Genomic DNA, 18,854 nt, shown 5'->3' with positions numbered 1-18,854 from the left:
GTTGCTTCAAGGACACAGGTAAGATAGGGTTTAAATTGCAAATGAAGACGGCAGAAGAAATGTTAAGACCAAATGGTAATTAGCGAAACTGAGTGTAATTCTACTTGCGTAAACTCCCTCTCAAGTCGACTGAAGTTAGATCTTGTACACCATAGAAATTCTAAGTTACTCATTTCATGTTTGGGGTCTATCTGTCTCAGGTAAGATAATGGTGTTAATTTGTTTTGAATCTAACATGAGTCTGATTAATCCATTCTTTTTCTCTAGTATGTGCAGTGAGCTATTGTATGAACTAATTGCCAGTTCTATGACACCTTGCTGTAGCATAGACTGAATTTCAGCTTTCACTTGCTCTCTATAGTATACAGGAATATTGTATGGCTGGCTTACCACAAAATTTATCGTCATCTTTGATTTGAAATATTTACTGGAATCCTTTTATAGATCCTACACGGTGAGTAAAAACAATTGAATATGAAAATACAAAATGCAAAATGTCAAGAAGATTCCTCCTAGCATTATCAGTGCAATGCTCTATTTTATCTATTTCCTCTTGAATCAAATTGTGTGTACTTATTTTCTGACCAATGCCATCAGAAGGAGTACGTAAACAACAACTGTCATCATAAAAGAATTTAGATGGAAAACGTGCTCCGTGGTCTCACAAAAATCATAAGCGATTCACTTTCTCATATTATATTGAGATCCAGACTTCAAATTCCAGAGTAGTTGACTTACCTTCAGCTTCTATGATTACCTCAGCATCATTGAAGTTTAAAACTCTTTTCCATTCATTTAAAAAGTCTACTCCAATATTATCTCTGTCAACAAAAGCGGTACAATTAAGAAGCTCTTACAAATTTATGGACATAACATGTGAAATACAAACAAGTCTGATGCTGTAAATGAACACTTTTGACCTGAAGTAGCACCTTGATTTTGCATAATGGTAACGTAGGACAGTCTGTCGACTTTGGACGCCTTTTGAATGCAGTTTCATTAATCACAGATATTGAGCTACATGAGTCAAGAACAGCGGACAAAGTGATATTACCTAAAGAAACATGTATCACTGGATGCATTTTGTGTATTATCTGATTCGTGTAATAAAATATTCTTATGTCCTCTAGGTGACGAAATTTACTGTTTCGGGAGCGATGTTTTCAGTCCTATCTATAACACTGTCAACTGCCAGCGTTGTGAATCATTGCTGGGTGTTGTTTCTACGCCTCTGATTGTTGGTCTCACTTCAGCTATCTCAAACGTGTCGCGGCGGGCTTCATATACTTCCATTTTGCCAATTTTCACTATGTTGTTGTCTGTTATTGTTGTGATAATGTTCCCCATTTTGTAATTTCTGTTTTACCATGAACCTTGTGGACTTAATCTATCATAATTGCACCCTTTAGAATACGAGCTGCGCCTGAATTTGTTCTGATTGGTGTGGTATTATCTGTGCTCGTTTTCATAGAGTCTGGTCTACATCTACATCTACATCTACATAGTTACTCTTCAATTCACACTTAAGTGCCTGGAAGAGGGTTCATCGAACCATTTTCATACTACTTCAGTACCACTCCACTCTCGAATGGCTCGTGGGAAAAGGGAACACCCAAATCTTTCCCTTCGAGCTCTGATTTCTCTTATTTTATTATGATGATCATTTCTCCCTACGTAGGCGGGAGTCAACAAAATATTTACACATTCGGAAGAGAAAGTTGGTGATTGAAATTTCGTAAATAGATCTCGCCCCAAAGAAAGCCGCCTTTGTTTCACTGACTGCCACCCAAACTCGCGTATCATATCAGTGACACTTTCGCCCCTACTGCACCATAACACGAAACGGGCTGCCCTTCTTTGCACTTTTTCGATGTCCTCCGTCAATCCTACTTGGTAAGGATCCCATACCGCGCCGCAATATTCCAGCAGAGGACGGACAAGTGTACTTTAGGCTGTCTCTTTAGTGGGTTTGTCGCATCTTCTAAGTGTTCTGTCAACAAAGCGCAGTCTTTGTTTCGCCTTCCCCACAATATTACCTATGTGGTCTTTCCAACTTAAGTTGCTCGTAATCGTAATTCCCAGGTATTTAGTCGAATTGACAGCCCTTAGATTTGTGCCATTTATCGTATACCCGAAATTTGTCGAATTTCTTTTAGTACCCATGTGGATGACCTCGCACTTTTCTTTGTTTAGTGCTAATTGCCACTTTTCGCACCATATAGAAATTCTCTCTAGATCGTTTTGTCTGTCGATTACCGTGATCGTCACTACGGAAATGGCTTCTGTCACAATATATATATTTTTTTCAAAGTGTACATCATATGGATGATGCCTGTTTTGTCGTCCAGAATTGTCTGTGTGATAACGAGTTTTGCGAGAGTGTTCGTCATTTCTATGACCGTACTGTGGAAATGAATGTCACAAGTCAAGATGTTTGTTGTCATGTTTTCGACTGTTACAATGTCGTAGTCTAGTTCCCGTTCTTGTAGCAAACCTTGGAAAGCATCAAAGTTGTCCTTGTATCCTCCTGCCAGTAGAACGTGTCGCAAATGTGAAGGCAATTTTGTTAAGGAAATGCGTACCAAATGAGATGGATTGGTTCCGACGTAATATCTCCTCAAAATATCTGACTGGGCTAGAAAACTCGGATTGATCAAAATTGTTCATCATTGTTATATTACACTTTACTCTGCAAATGCGCAGACAAGAAAGCGTGGTGAAAACCAGCTTCACTTTTACAATCTCTGACTACAGACCACATTCTCAAGGCTGACTCGCTTTCGAAATATCTAAAATGAATTCCTGTTCGTGGATTAAAGGCCAGTTTGATGATAGTGAAAACAAAAATTGATCCAGTCGGGGTTGGGGGTGAACATAGTTGCCAAGGTTCCGAAAAATTTTGACTTTACGAACAGCGAGAGAATGCTTGTAACTGAAATTATCATTTGGGTGGTAACAGGAACTATCCGTACTACGCCTGACATGCGGCTCACTAACATGTATTGGTGAACAGTATTGTTCTCTGGGAAGGTTACAAAGACAGCTCAAATTGTTAGTATCATTGCAGGTGTCGTATCGTGGGAACGACTGTGAAGTCACTGGTGTCGTCATTACTGTTTAGTTTGCGTTCAATACGTGTCAATTGTTCTCGCATCTTGTTTATGTCTTTTTTTCTGTTGTTCATTGACTTTAATGTGATTTCCATTAATGTTATTAAGCACCAGATATTTTTTTGTCTTACTGTCGATATCTGTGTGCTTACACAATGCAAAGAATAGCCTTAAGTTGTCATAGTGTTTTCAACACACTCCTTACACTGTTTGGCTTCCGACCTACATACGGTCTACGTCCTTCCGTCTCCAGAATAGTGATTGTAATTTATACTCAGCGACCTTGTATTGGGAAGCAACAAGCCAAATGACGATAGGTTAAGTGCCAGAACGTTGATATAATAATAACAACAGTAACAATAATGATAACAGTCTGCTGTTAAAGTCCTCTTTGTGTGAAAGTAATAACTTACTCACAGAAAGTGGATCCTAAGCCAATTATTAATTCAATACATATGTTGCTCTCACTCAGACATCTAATTCTTTTATTTGTGTTGATTACAAATGCCATATGTAAGTACAGTTTTTAATTAATAATAACAATAGTAACAATAACGATAACAGTCTGCTATTAAAGTCCTCTTGTGTGAAAGTAATAACTTACGCACAGAAACTGGATCCTAAGCCAATTATTAATTCAATACATATGTTGCTCTCAATCAGAGATCTCATTCTTTTATTTGTTGTTGATTACAAATGCCATATGTAAGTACATTTTTTAATTAATAACTGTAATTAATAGCAGTTAGCTTCTCGAAATAAATAATATAATGAATACAGCACCGCATACTGCCGGTTCCACATGGCTCCAGCACAGCCCTATCAACAAAAATGATTAGAAAAAAGTTAACGTTTAATGTTCTGTCGACAATGAAACCATTATGTGCCGCTACTTAAAGATAAAATAATTAATAAATAAATTAGCTGACTTTTTCTTCAGTTTGCGTAACAATTAAACGGTTTTCTGATGCTCGTTATTTATATCCGTGTTTGTCTAATAAGGAAGTATTTCTCCCCTGGTCGAATTAAATATATCTTCCTTTGAAGAGTGAAAGAATATTACGGTCAAAGTCCCATCTACAATGAAGTTATTCAAAATGAGATACATGTTTCACTCAGAAGGGGTACTGAAGGAAAACGTCTGTATGCTTTCGAAAGGAAAGATTCCTGTATTCAACCTAATCGATGTAAGGGAAGCCCAAACAAAAATGGTTCGACCGAAACTTGAACTGACTGTTCCCGAATAGAAGTCCAGTTTCACATCTGGTCGTTAGCAGAGCCGTCTGGCTCGTTTAAGTTCATTACTTCCCATGGATTGGTATTTATTACTACTAGATAACGAAACTTTTTAATCGCCATATTATTACGAATGGACTTTCCTAATATTATAATGGCTTTCCTTATTCTCTATTTGACAGCTATATATAATGGTTTCTTGTGGTATAAAAGATGCAAAGATTTCGTCATTCTAATACAGAAAGTAGGTTACAAAGCAAGTTATATAGGAAACTGGCATCTGTCCTTTTATCGAGTGTGTTTTAACTAGAGGTGATATCCCATATAACCCCTTGTGGTGTGGGAGTAGCACAACTGAAGAAGTAGAATATCTATGGAGGCTGAGCCGCGTTATTTAATGCTCGTTATGGTGAAGTGCTGTAATTCAGAAAGCGAGAGAATTAGTATTTGAGATGGTAGCTAATATACTGCTGAATATCACGTTTCTTTCGAAATCACGTCTGCTGAGCGCCTCGTAAGTAACGAGACAACGAGAAGATACAAATATATAAGGGGCAATAAAACACAACTAGGAGAAACAAAAATGTATAAAGGGGCATAAAAAAGTTTTCATTTAAGAGCGTTTCTGCAGCGTATACGCAACGGAGCGCGACTCCTATGCGAGTAAACAACCATCGACATGTAGGCAAATATTAGTGTGGCATTCGTGTCTTCCCGACGTGCGTGCGGGAAATGAGATTACGTGAACTTTGGCGACGTATTACAAAATGCCTCCAAACAGGACCAACGTGCTTTATTCTTTTCTTGGCTGCCCGCAGATATCCATCGGAGACTGAATAAAATGTATGGGGCAGTATGTGCGTAGAGAACCAACTTTGTGGAGTGGTGCTCCAAGTTCCGTACTGCTGCTTTATGATCACCGAAGTGCCCATAAAGCAAATTTCGCAATGCAGAAGTTACAACTTAAGTGGGAGACTCTCGAGCACCCGGCCTATAGTGCTGACCTCTCCTCACGCGACTATTACGCCTTCGCTCCCTTGAAACTGGCCTTGAAGGGTCGACGATTCCAGTCGGAAGAGAGTATGCACCAGGCAGTTAATGACTTCTTCACGCTGCAGGATACGGTGATTTTGCAAACTGGTATTTTCAACCTAGTGCGTCGGTAGGATGATTGCCTCGATGTTCACGACGGTTTTGCGTGATTGGCTTACGAATTCTGGAGTGTACGGTCTTCGAAAGGAATTTTTTTGATCGCCCATTATACGATTATTTCTTATTTTGAGGAACAAACCTAACCCATGAGTTGGAAAGTTTGAGTTTGAGTCACGTTCCACACAGTTATTTTTTTGAGTCGTTTCGTAATAAATAAATAAAAGTAAGCTGTTTTTTTTAAGTATTTCTTCAAAAAAAAATGGCTCTGAGCACTATGGGACTCAACTGCTGAGGTCATTAGTCCCCTAGAACTCAGAACTAGTTAAACCTAACTAACCTAAGGACATCACTAACATCCATGCCCGAGGCAGGATTCGAATCTGCGACCGTAGCGGTCTTGCGGTTCCAGACTGCAGCGCCTTTAACCGCACGGCCACTTCGGCCGGCAAGTATTTCTTCGTTTGAGTGTTTTACAAATGTTCTGGATTACATACATCTCTCACACAATTCCATATTTGTTCTACTGTAGCCGGCCGGTGTGGCCGAGCGGTTCTAGGTGCTACAGTCTGGAACCGCGCGACCGCTACGGTCGCATGTTCGAATCCTGCCTCGAGCATGGGTGTGTGTGATGTCCTTAGGTTAGTTAGGTTTAAGTAGTTCTAAGTTCTAGGGGACTGGTGACCTCAGAAGTTAAGTCTCATAGAGCCATTCGAACCATTTGTTCCACTGTATACGAATCCTACATAGAGTAAGGTGTAAAAAAGAAAACCACGAAGACTGATACTGATCCTATACTGAATTATCCAGACCGTGCCTTCTAGTGAATGTATGACAACTGGTCGTCTGGAACAACAGCGTTTATATAGGATGTATCACAACTGGCAGAGAAAACCGACACAGGTGAAAGGGTACGATAGTACGATAGTAGAGGCAAAGACATACCAGTAAAATGAGGCCGAGAACGAGGCCATTTTTGAGATAACTGCGATTGTGTGGCTACAAGGCGCTACTGGCCTTAGTATGGAACATTCTCCTCTTCAGCATAAATGTGTTTGAAGCTTTTCGATTAAATCCCCATCTAATTTGGCTCAAATTTCTCCCATGGTTCAGGGTTGGGGAACGTGGAACGTACATCAGAGGACACCTGCACATTTTGCTGTTGATGTAGGATGACATCTAGCGCACCAATATCTTCTAACGTGGATAGGTGGATCACGACGTGTACTGTGACTTCCGTGTTCTCCTTATATCAATCTTCTAGAATTTCCTCTCTGGATTCATGTCAAAAGTTAGGATCTTAGAACTCCGGTTGATATGGCTAAAGAACTGGAGCAGCAAATTGTGCAGTCTTGTTTAGGTTTACACGAAGATTCTGCGAACGTCTGCAAGAATTCGTAGCCCAGTGAAGAGACGAGCGCAATACTGCATCGAAATGCGAGGGTGACGGTTGGATCAATTCTTTTACCAGCCACGATTGTACAGTAAAATGTAACAAGTAACGTGCTAAAGCAATATTGCATCTACTGTCAAGGTAGATGATAGGTGAAATTTGAACAAGGATAGTTGGGAGCTTATTGGAAATCCTTTATTTCAAATATATTTGTAATATATAAATACAGTATTCCGAATTGAAGTTAGTGGTGGCCCATAACCCCACATTCGCAATTATCTCGCAAACAGCTCGTTTGCGGACCCGTATCCACTGGAAAGTTTTTACATCTTTTGTAGATTTTAACACTATCAGTTTTTGGTGTTGATTATTATACTTTCTTTACACTTGTTAGTGAAAGTAGTGACAGATGTAGTACATCATAGATTCGTCCATTACAGCCAGGTATAATTTTGTTTCTTGTGATTGCTGAAAGTAATATTTGGATATTAATTCTTCGTCACAATCATAATTGTGTAACTTTTTGAACCTTTATTGCTATGTTGACTTCGCATATTATGGGTTTATTTGAAGAAAGACCTTGACCTGTACTTGGCTAGTAACGGAAAATAAATATTATCGAAGTAAAATTTCAGCCTATTAATGACAAATTATCTTTTATCACCAGAAGACAGATGGGGGTGTTGTCCTAAATACAATGAAACTAACGTAAATAAAACATGGCGGTCGGCTGTAGCCACTGTATTGTATAGAGTATTTTTAAAATATGCATCCCATTTCCAGATAATATTTCTTCTACATGAATGAAATTAGAAGCTTGGAATAAGTTTGAAATCATACACAGGACGACAAAGATTTTTTTTTTTTTCAAAATAACCAATTTACAAAGGTATACCACTTACATGCGTGCACATATATGGTGTTCTCTGAAGGATTCCCCCATTTCAAAATTAATAATATTGAAAACTAAGATTATTAGAAGAGTGCAGCAAAAGGTACAGTTATTGTCAAAGCTGTAAGAAAGAATTTTATACACAAGTTTGGAAACAGTTTGAAAGTCTGCTCACAGATGGCGCTGTACACTGAGCAACTCGTACAGTATCAGCGTGCATAATTAAACCCTTCCTGCGCTAGCAGTCCTTGCAATCGCATCACGTATGCCATGTTTTCGAAATGTCCACCACTCGTACAACGCAGGTGACCCGAACTAACAATGAAATTTGGCATCACATCCTTTAGAGTCACGGTGGAAACGGATTCAGATTTCACGCAGATCGCCGATTCAACCTCGTCTAGTGCGAGGGGATTGATCCGGTAGATTGTGGCTTTCAATATACCCCACAAAAAGAAAGCAATCTCAAGGAGTCACAACAGTCGAATGTCGAGGCCACTCCAACCCTGCGCCAGCAAACCTTCAGTAATCCAAATCTATGACTCTGTGTCCGAAGTATTCATCTAAAGTTGCATCGTAGCTTTTAGCGATTTATTTATCATTTTTTGCAAGAAAAGAGCCAGTAGTGCCTTTGCTACACACCGCATCCCATAACAAACTTTAGGAGAATACAATGATTTCACTTCACACAAAGGAGGGTTTGCGGAATCACAAAACCGCCAGTTGTGTTTATTCACGACTCCATTCAGGTGGAAGTGTGCTTCATCTGTTTACCAGATGCAGCCAAAATCAAATCCTTTATTATCAGTTAGTGTGAGAATCCGGCTGGCAAAGTCAGCCCTCTGTCGCGCAGATGTTAAAGGTACGACGCTGTGGTTTTAGATTTTGAATGGAAACATATGTAGTCTCTGTCTCACTATTTTCTGCGTAATGGAACGCTTCAAACCAGTTTCTACTGCAGTTAGTTGGACGCATTTCCTTGGATTTCGCTGAACAATTCTAGATATTCTGGTGAAATTTTCAGGAGTAACTACAGTATGTTTGAGGCCAACACTCTCCTCTAGATCATCAGTCAGTCTGCCCTTGTAATTTGGCGAAAAGCTTGCGAATGGTTTTCGCATAGGATTCTTTCCGAACATTAACTCATATTGCGATTACAGCGTCATCTTTTAGCAGCTTTCCGAATTATCTCGAAATTTCTGTATAACTTCTGCACAAAATTGTTACAGTTTTCACAAGAAACATACCTTTTGCTGCACTAGTCTAACAGTCTCAGTTATCGAGGGATGTAATCTTGAAATCAGGGACTCCTTCGCTGGACTTCCTATATACCCGTTCCGTATTTTTTACAGTTACGCTTAGAATCAGAATTTTCATTTACTTATTACGAATGTTCAGTGCGCTTTCCACGGGACAAAAAATTGCTCAGAGCACTATGGGACTCAACTGCTGAGATCATTAGTCCCCTAGAACTTAGAACTACTTAAACCTAACTAACCTAAGGACATCACACACATCCATGCCCGAGGCAGGATTCGAAGCTGCGACCGTAGCGGTCTCGCGGTTCCAGACTGCAGCGCCAGAACCGCACGGCCACTTCGGCCGGCTCCACCGGACACATGACAGAAATACAAACAACATTCAAACTAATACCATCGTTTAGCAAGCACAACTGGAGTTATGAGCTTACTCCTGTTGCTTTACAGTATCCCAGTTCAGTCAAGAGGGGGCACACGACAGCAGTTTTAAACAGTTTCGCAAAGCTCAATAAAAAAATCACATACGGTGAGATTAGTTGACCTCCGGCAAATGCTGCAATCTGACTTCCGTATCCCAGCAATGTCTGAACTATCGGTCTAAGGCGCTGCAGTCATGGACTGTGAAGCTGGTGCCAGCGGAGGTTCGAGTCGTCTCTCGGGCATGTGTGTGTGTGTTTCTCCTTAGGATAATTTAGGTTAAGTAGTGTGTAAGCTTAGGGACTCATGACCTTAGCAGTTAAGTCCCATAAGACTTCACACACACATTTTCTGAATTATCATTGAGTCAATTCATTGTCAACAAATGCTACTTGTATTCAAATGGCTCTGCGCACTATGGGACTTACCATCTGAGGTCATCAGTCCCCTAGAACTTAGAACTACTTAAACCTAACTAACCTAAGGATATCACACACATCCATGCCCGAGGCAGGATTCGAACCTGCGACCGTAGTGGTGCACGGTTCCAGACTGAAGCGCCTAGAACCACCGGCCGGCTGCTTGTATTACATGTCAGTGCCAGCGCAGTGGTGCTCCATCTTGTGGAAAAATGAAATTTACAACATATTCTCGCAAATGGTGAAAAAGCCAGTTCTCTGACTTACGCAGTTACGAAAATTCTGTAGTTGTTGTCTGTTCTGCGAAACAGAATGGGCTGCTAATATTTTTTCAGGAAACGGCGCAAAACGCAAGAAGCTTCGAAGAGTGCCTCTCGTGTTCGACTGTACCATGTTGCTGGTATGTTCACCATTTTCATACGTTTCGGCGTTTAACTTTTCCACTAAAATGAAATGTATCCTGCTCACTGAACACTAAAAGCAAGAAGCAATTTTTATCTCCATCTCACCCACAGAACGAAATCGCTCAATTTAAGATGTTATTTTTTATCACCGCCGTGAAGGGCTTGTAGCATCTGAACTACGTATGGGAAAAGAGGTTAATAATACGATCCTAGTGGTTTGATATCGGTAAAAGGTAACTTAAGAAAGATGTAGACTCTCAAATTTCACGCAATACTCTTTATTCAACTACGAATACATTAGAGTACAAGATTTTACCTCTCATCCCTTAAAAATGAAAAATAAATCAGAAATGGTGACTAGTGCCTAGTCTTTAACCACTAGGAGGGTGAGAGCATGCAGGTAGGGTGGACAAAAGCGCGCACTGGACCTGGCTTAGCAATGATTTGCACACAAGAGGCCCACAGCATTCGTAGGCACTGCAGTCTTTGTGCCACCAATCTTTCCACAATCCACATTGAATCCAGGTTTCATCATAAGAGATTCAACATTCTGGGCAAGTAGTGACATCACCTTCAGCGGAAACTGCTGATCGAGCTGACGTCATTGATGGTTGCTGGTTCTCATAACGAAACGTTAATCCTTTCTTTGAGTTTTGTTTCTATTTTCTATTGCTATTTTGTTACTCTCTCACTGCCATTACTCATCTCTCATGGAGTTCATCTGAATTTTTTTTTCTTTTTGTCTTTTCTTCCGAAAGAGCTTTATAGTGTGAAGATATTAAGATTTCTGATTCAGTTCAACTTCTCTTTCTCTACCGGTTGTCACTTCCTTTTATCATTTGCTTCAGAAGCGGTAAAGTAACTTTTTCTGTAGGTCTTTGCGTCACATCTTTTTCTGACAGTGTTTCTCTTGCTACAAGACTTGGATCCACAAAGTCACGACAGTTATGATTCATGGCTTCTGCTGTGAGCAATGAGAAAGCTGAACAAAATTTCTTTTTGTATTATGTGAGGAGTAAATGGCTTGGCTGAAAAAGATTTTTAATGCAGTTTGGCAGCAGCTGTGAAAGCCTCTCTGAAAACAGCTACTAGATCAGGAAGCTTCCGTACTTCTCCTGGGTGTTGGACAGGCCATTTTCCTGCTTCAGCAGTATAAGCTGCATTCAGTGGTCCAAAAATCCTCTTATCTTAAGGTTGAATAATGAGGTGAGAGAGTAAAAAAAGTTATGAAATTATCATGTCAGAATGAGACTTCAGAGAGTGTACAATAGAGGAATGATTGTCTGCTATAAGCAAAACAGGATCTTCTGCTGATGACATAACGGGCAAAATGGTGCAGCCACTCTATGAAAGGTTCTAAGTTCGTATACCTAGTCTTAGTTACAAGAGCTGTAGCGCCTCTGGGCCATCTACGAACAGCATGTGCCTGATCCTCTTTATAGGAAAAATAAGTGGAGATGGTGTGAAAATTCTTGACGCGCTCATGCAGCACGCTGCTGTTACTGTTTCACTCCTTTCAACACAAGCAACTTTCAGATCTTTACCATTGGATGAAAATAGTTTTGGTATTCTTTGGGGACTGCGGCCAACCGTATTAATCTCCCATATGAATCTCCCTATGAGCAGAAAACTTGGTTTGAAAGTCGCATTCTTTTAAGTTACTAACAAAACGTGATGCTTAGACCTTAAATTTGATGCCTTTTGCTCTAGCCATGTTACAGTTCTCAGAAGGTTTATTGCATTGACAAAATGTCTTCGACCATTCTTTATCAGCTGTTTGTTTTGTAACACCCCACCTGTCACTTATCTGGTTTTGGCGTGTGTTCGCCCCAGCTAATTGACTAACAGATCGACAGAGAGTGCAAAACTGCTGCAATATCGGATAACGCAAAGAAAGTAATAAGGCCCTGTGACTCCTGATTGCACTGCAGTGGCAGTGTTGACATTAATTGATTCAGAATTGATCACTTTTAATTAAAAAGGGGTGCACATTGATGTTATATTCAGCTATTGAACACCATATGCAAATGTTGGACACACAATTAATTAAGAAAGTGACTTGGGATTTCAATTACTTGATTGAAAACAGATGCAGTCGATTAGCACAAATTTATTTTAACTCCCGACCTTCAATCATCACATTACATGTCCCTCCTAACAGGCAATGGTAATAAATTGCGTTTATGTGGAGTTAAGGGCGATAAATCAAAATTAATTCCTATCGACTGACCCAGGCGTAATGTGAAGTGCGAGAAGAATTCCACAATACACGGTCCATGAAACCCTCGTGAAAACTTTGCCGACGTGATCCAACAAATTAATCAGTGACCTAACTCAAACTGGAGCGGGTGCAATATCACTGAAGTGAGTGTGGCGGGGCGTCGGCGTTGTGAGGACGTCGGCCGGCCTCGTGGTGCTGCCAGGCTGCGCTCGTCTTTTCACTCCTAGCTATCTTGCTCAGTACATAGCTGAACCAAAACTTTCTATCTCCAAGCTCAATCTTTCCGATTGCTAATTCCTAAACTGAAGAGATACTCACTCTCTCTCAGGCAAGCTGAGTAAAGAACGCCACGTCCACACTCTAGGCAAGCTCGGAACAGAAGACCTCTACGGAGACTTCTGCCAGTCCGCTCATCGTCTCGGTTTCCCCTCCAGCAAAATCACTTACGCAGCGCAAGACGTGTTAATTATGCGTCGCTTCCCAGCGCCGACCAATGCCTGCTCTGGGAAACAAACAAATTCCCCCAAAATTTCCCTTCCTCTCAACTTCTGCTATTTGGCTCCTCCCAGGCCACCCATCGAGGTTAGTGTCTGCACAAAACACCAATTTTTTCCAGAATTCTGACTCCCAGGAGATTACTTCAGATTCCTTGGTCCTACGTTCCCATCGGAGGCCGGCGTATTTCATTCTGTCGATCTCCACCTGATTTACTTCAGACTCTGCGGACCTTGAATTCAGCGTGAAGTTGCTATAGTCACGAACACGCATATTTTGACCTCTGTTGACCGCTCCACCGTAGCTTTGTGCGGCTTTCTCGCATGTTTCACTGAAAACGGGATGATGGACATTTATCAACAGGCATACAAGTTCTCCATCTCCTTCCCGGTACACCAGCATGGGTTCAACCACCCCCTCACTGTCACTCATCTTAAGGTTACCGCTTTCTCAGAGTTTGAGCCGCCCCAAGTTGCATATTGTCGCTTCCCTTCGCCGCTCTCCAGCCGCGAGCGCCCCCGGCCGCGGTCAACTCTGAATACTTCCCTGGGATAAACTAACCTCCAGTAAATCGACGCGTTTTCAGAAAGTTTTCATGTGGCGTGAATTACTTTAAAACCATCACCCAACATTAATTATTCCAATACGTCCATACTATACCCTCTACAAGATGTATTGTGTCTTGGCAGTCATTTTTGTTCAGCCCTACTGTTCGCTCAACGTGAGTTCGGTGATCTTTAATGACTTCATGTAAGGGGCATAGTTCTTGCCATCTTACAGTTTTCACTATTAAATTTGTGGGAAACACCATTCATTTCAGTATAATGAAACGCAGCATTCACCACGGGTTTTCTCGCGAAATCATAGAATCTAGATTCCAAATCTCTGCAGTCATGAGTGAATTCTCTTTCCATTTCATCAATCAGTGCCCGCTTAAAACAACCTAAAACTCTGTAATGGTACGGGAACTGTTCCGTGTAACGTGACAAAGAGGCTTGTAGTAAGTACACAGAACAGGACATTATGACCCCCTGCCTAACAGCCGGTGTGTCCACCTTTGGCACGGATAACAGTGGCGACGCGTTGTGGCACGAAAGCAATGAGGCCTTGATAGGCCACTGTAGACAGCTGGCACCACATCTACATACACAAGCCACCTAGTTCTCGTTAGAGGGCGATGTGCTCTGACGCAACCTTCAGTCACATCCCAGACGTGTTTGATCGGGTTCAGACCTGGCGGGTTGAGGAGCCAGCATATCAATTAGAGAACTCGTCACTCCACCACACTCCTGGCCTTGTGATATGGCGCATTATCTTGCTGAAAAATTCTACTGCCATGGGGGACATAGTTGTCATGAATGGATGTGCGTGACCAGAGACCAGTGTACGATACGCCTTGGCAGTCATGGTGCCTCGCACGAGCTCCACTGGACCCATGAATGCCCACGTGGATGTCCCCCAGAACGCAATGCAGCCGCTGCCAGCTTGTCTCCATCCCGCAATACAGGTGTCAAGGAGCTTTTCCATTGGAAGACGACGGATTCGTGTCCTCCTATCGGCATAACGAAGTAGATACAGGAATTCATTAGACCAAGCAACGTTCTGCCACCGCTCCGACGTAAAGTGTCGATAGTCAGGAGCGCTTTTCCATCGTAGTTGCCAATAACGTCGTGTTACTTGCGTTGTGTTACATGTGTTACGTGTGGCACATGCGTGGGTATTCGGCTGCGGAGGCCCATCGCTCGGAGTGTTCGGTGCACTGTGTGTTCAGACACACTTTTACTCTGCCCAACATTAAAGTCTGACGTTAGTTTCTTCACAGTTCACCACCTGTCCTATGTTACCAGTCTGCCCAGCCTACGACGTCCGACATCCGTAATGAGCGGCGGCTGCCAAACCACACGGTGTTGGGTTCGCCACGTGTTGAAAACATGACCACAGCAGTCATCGAACACTCGAGAAATAGTGCAGTTTCCGAAATGCTCGTGCCGTGCCTCTCGGCCATCAAAACCTGCCGTCGATCAAACTCACAAGGGGAGGCCACAACGTTTGGAACGCGGATTTACTGCAAACATCGTACACTCGTAGTACTCCATGAGGACAACAAATTGTGTAAGCAGTAGCGCGTACTTCTCAAGCGTTATTGAGAAAATCGCAAGATAATTTCGGTCGTCAAATATACAAGGTGAGTCACCTAACGTTACCGCTGGATATATTTCGTAAACCACATCAAATACTGACGAACCGATTCCACAGACCGAACGTGAGGAGAGGGGCTAGTGTAATTGCTTAATACAAACCATACAAAAATGCACGGAAGTATGTTTTTTAACACAAACCTACGTTTTTTTAAATGGAACCACGTTAGTTTTGCTAGCACATCTGAACATATAAACAAATACGTAATCAGTGCCGTTTGTTGCATTGTAAAATGTTAATTACATCCGGAGATATTGTAACCTAAAGTTGACGCTTGAAACCTCCGACGTTGTAACAAATACGGGCCACGGTGGGCGAGCAGCATCTGCAGCGAAATGTTTACGATGACGACCGTGTTTACGAGTGTGGCTGTAGTGCACTGTTGTGGTTTGGTCTAGCTGTCGCAGTGTCCGCATGTAGCGCTTGCTGCTATTGTTATTCTGCATTCGTCACCGCACGCAGACCAACTGTAGTACACCGTGTTACCAGACGTCTGTGATACTGTAGTGTTGTAGGAACTGTTACCATGGTGTATTCGAACTCTGAAAAGGCGGATATGATACTCATCTATGGCGAGTGTCGACGAAATGCAACTGAAGCCTGCAGGATGTATGCAGAACGGTACCCGGACAGAGAGCATCCAACGTGCCGCACATTGCAAAACATCTACCGCCAACTGTATGCAACAGGTATGGTCGTAGCACGCAAACGGGTCCGTAACAGGCCCGTCACAGGAGAAGCGGGTGCAGTTGGTGTGTTAGCTGCTGTTGCCATGAACCCACACATGAGTACACGGGACATTGCGAGAGCCGGTGGACTGAGTCAAAGTAGTGTCATGCGTATACTGCATCGTCACCGCTTTCACCAGTTTCATGTGTCGCTACATCAGCAATTACATGGTGATGACTTTAATCATCGAGTGCAATTCTGTCAATGGGCATTAACAGAGAATGCGTTGCAGTTCTACCTGTTTACCGATGAAGCGGGTTTTACAAACCACGGGGCAGTGAATCTACGGAACATGCATTACTGATCCGTGGACATTCCTCGCTGGCTCAGACAGGTAGAGCGACAGCGACCGTGGAGCGTAAATGTATGGTGCGGAATCATTGGCGACCACCTCATTGGTCCTCACTTCATTGCAGGGGCCCAAACAGCTGCAACATAAATCGCGTTTCTACAGAATGATCTGCCAACGTTGCTCGAAAATGTCCCACTGGAAACGCGTCGACGTATGTGGTATCAGCATGATGGTGCACCTACACATTCCCCCAATTAACACTAGGCTGACCCTTGACAGGATGTTCGACGGGCGTTTCATAGAACGTGGAGGACGCATAAATTGGCCAGCCCATTCTCCTGATCTTACACCTCTGGACTTCTTTCTGTGGGGTACGTTAAAGGGGAATGTATATCGTGATGTGTCTACAGCCCCAGAGGATATGAAACAACGTATTGTGGCAGCCTGCGGCGACATTACACCAAATGTACTGTGGCGTGTACGACATTCATTATGCACCTGCACATTCCCCCAATTAACACTAGGCTGACCCTTGACAGGATGTTCGACGGGCGTTTCATAGAACGTGGAGGACGCACAAATTGGCCAGCCCGTTCTCCTGATCTTACACCTCTGGACTTCTTTCTGTGGGGTACGTTAAAGGGGAATGTATATCGTGATGTGTCTACAGCCCCAGAGGATATGAAACAACGTATTGTGGCAGCCTGCGGCGACATTACACCAAATGAACTGTGGCGTGTACGACATTCATTATGCCAGAGATTGCAATTGTGTGCAGCAAATGATGGCCACCACATTGAACATCTATTGGCCTGACATGTCGGGATACACTCTATTCCACTCAGTAATTGAAAACGGAAACCACGTGTGTACGTGTACCTCACCCCTCATGGTAATGTACATGTGCGTCAGTGAAAAAGACCAATAAAAAGGTGTTAGCATGTGGACGTAATGTGCTGTTCCAGTCTCTTCTGTACCTAAGGTCCATCACCGTTCCCTTTGGATCCCTACGTAATTCGGTGCTCTCCGATACACACGATCGGACAGCGGAGGAGTGGTACTCAAGCGTCAACTTTAGGTTACAATATCTCCGGATGTAATTAACATTTTACAATGCAACAAACGGCACTGATTACGTATTTGTTTATATGTTCAGATGTGCTAACAAAACTAACGGGGCTTCATTTTAAAAAAACGTGGGTTTGTGTTAAAAAACATACTTCCGTGCATTTTTTATGGTTTGTATTAACCAATTACACTAGCCCCTCTCCTCACGTTCGGTGTGTGGAATCGATTCGTTAGTATTTGATGTGGTTTACGAAATATATCCAGCGGTAATGTTAGGTGACTCACCCTGTATAGGGACGGATAATATTGTTTGCGGAAAACGCTCGAATTGTCGCACGATGATGTTCAATGTGTGCTCCTTTGGAGTCAAACCTGGTGGTCGAGGAGGACAAGGAAAAATGTCTACGCAGTAGAACATGTTGGATTACAACAGCGGTATTTGAGTGAGCGTTATCCTGATGGAAAACTCCCCTATAATACTGTTAATGAGTGGCTGCACAACAGGTCGAATCACCATACTAACGTGCGAATTTGCAGTCAGGATGTGTCGGATAACCACGATTGTGCTCCTACTGTCTTACGAAATCGCACCCGAAACCGTAACTTCGGTTGTATGAGATCGAAGTCTTTCGTGACGGCACTTAAATGAAAACATTCTCGGTTTTCTTCCGCGTCAATTGGTGATAAAATCTCGAGCTACCGACGATAGCCTCCATCGCCATCGACCAGAGCAGCTGACTGTCCTCACTGCTGCTGTGGTTGCATTTTATAGCCCGTGGACAGCATTGATTTCTTGTATGGTAATAAATTTTATGAAATGACGGACGGTATGGCGATGGGCTCTCTGTTGTCTCCCTCATTGGCTAACTTTTTTAATGGAGAATTTTTGGCAACGTGCATTAAATTCGGCTCCCCTCCGTTCATCCTGATTTTATCGTTACGTTGACGATACATTTATGGTCTGGCCACACGGCGCAGAAGCTCTCAAACAATTCATGGAACACATGAACAGCATACATCCGAACATCCAGTTCACTGTCGAGATGGAGAAGGAAGGAAGTCTGCCATTCTTAAGACGTTTTAGTACGACAGGCGGACGGGCGTCTCGGCGACACTGTGTGCCGTAAGCCGACGCAAACCGAGTTATACCTCAATGCACAGAGTTTCCATCATCCTGATCAGAAGACAGCCGTTTTGAACACGTTGGTATATAGAACAAAAACTGTTTCTGACGAGGACGTCTTGAAGTCCGAAATTAACCATCTGAAGTACGTGTTCCGAAAGAATGGCTATGGTGCACGCGATATAAAGGCAGCGTTCTCCAAAAAAAGGAAAAGTGAAAATGCTGCACACCCACAGGATGAAACACCTATTGCGGTTCTTCCTTTTTCTGGCGCTATATCCAGCAAAACAGGAAGAGTCCTGGGTGGACGGGGAATAAGACCGATTTTTCGTCCTCCTAAGAAAATTAAGGAGATGATACGCCCTGTTAAGGACAGTCTCGGCCTCAGGGTCTCTGGAATTTATAATACCCTCTGTCAGTGTGGAAGTAATTATATAGGTCAGACCAT

The sequence above is a fragment of the Schistocerca americana genome, chromosome 1, assembly GCF_021461395.2.
Source record: "Schistocerca americana isolate TAMUIC-IGC-003095 chromosome 1, iqSchAmer2.1, whole genome shotgun sequence".
Taxonomy (NCBI): Eukaryota; Metazoa; Arthropoda; class Insecta; order Orthoptera; family Acrididae; genus Schistocerca; species Schistocerca americana.
The sequence above is the reverse complement of the archived record's forward strand: the minus strand, read 5'-3'. Positions refer to the sequence as shown.